This window comes from Athene cunicularia (assembly GCF_003259725.1).
Source record: "Athene cunicularia isolate RWA chromosome 2 unlocalized genomic scaffold, athCun1 chr2_part1, whole genome shotgun sequence".
In the NCBI taxonomy this organism is placed as follows: Eukaryota; Metazoa; Chordata; class Aves; order Strigiformes; family Strigidae; genus Athene; species Athene cunicularia.
In genome coordinates, this window is record NW_020799095.1 from 25,966,803 (window position 1) to 25,968,243 (window position 1,441).

Here is a 1,441-nt window from a genome sequence, read left to right on the forward strand (position 1 = left end):
TGTTTTCTGTGTTTATTTGAAGAGTTGTGGCTAGAGTAAGGTTCCAAGTCTGCTCTGCTCTCACTGCTGTTTTCTAGGTCAGGGAGATGCAGCAAGAAGAGAAAGGCTGTACTGTCTCACAGAACAGCTGTGCACATGCAGCAGGCACACGGATGCAAGGCAGGTAGAAAAGGAAGAGAATTTAGCAAATGGGAGGGTTTTACAAGAAGCAGAGACTAGAAGAATGCTGAGAAGTGAAGGAGGTAGATACATTGCTGGGCCTTACAGATGATGGAGGAAACTTCCGAGGCACACAAAAGAGACTGTACAATTTGCTGGAAAAAAAAAAAAAAAGTCATTCATTCATTGGACTGAAAACAAACATAAAAAGAGCCATCCTGCACAGATTTATGTGGGCAGGCGCAGATGCGTTTATGCATCCTTGTAATTTCTCTTCCGTCTCCCTCTAAGACAATTAAAAACAATTAAAGAGTTGTTCTGGTTTATATTTTAATAGATCTGTCTTTGAGAACCTTTGCTTTTTAGTATCTTTATGAAACTCACTTTGGGGAGAGTGCTGGAAGATCCACCCCAAAGCTATTGCTAACGATACCCCATTATAAACAGAAAACCTTGCCCCCGAGCTACTCTTACAAGCAACTTTCAGTTACATACAGGTGACAATTCCACTGTCTGCATTACCAGCCTCAGGCCAGCCTAATATCCTCCCAGGAGCCAGAAGCCCCGAGGCCAGGCAGCTTGGGCATCGGCAGGGCTGGCGATAGCCCTGGTGGAAGCCGCGGGCCTGCCTGCCAAATGGTGTGCTGCCAAACGCGCCCAGACAGGCTGTCTGTAGACAGTCTACAAACTGTCTGTGGAGGCTGACCGTGCCATGCTTGTGGTCATCCTGGGTACAGCTGTGGACTCCCGTGGGGCTGCTTACGTGTCACGTTCATGCTGACTTAAGAGCTAGAACGGCATTAACAAAATTTGTTTGAAAGCACGGCTGGTTCTCGGGACATCCCAGAATGGAGCCTCAGGGTGCAGCAACTGGGTGACACATCCCTCAAACAGCTGCCTGACTCGCGGGGAAGAAGCCAGCTCTGGGCAGGGTTTGCTGAGAGGCGCGACAGTAGCATGGCCGCTGTGAAGGTGTTTGGCATCCTCCCGCTACTTTCCCATGTGTGCTCCGAACTCGCCGGAGGCATCATTTCCTCGGGTTAACAACACGAGTCACTAATTGGCGCCACGGTCACTCAGGCCTCTCTCCGGCGGCCGGAGGGGCTGCAGGGCCCCTCAGAGCTCGAGTCTCTCCGAGGCGACTCGGAGGCTGTTAGGCCGCCAGCCGTAAACGGAGGAGAAAACCTGAGGTAAACCGGGTCCCCCTCCCAGGGGTGAGGCGCTGCCCGCCCCGGGGAGCGGGCCTGCTCTCTGCTTGTAATGCACCATCTGCCTGACACTG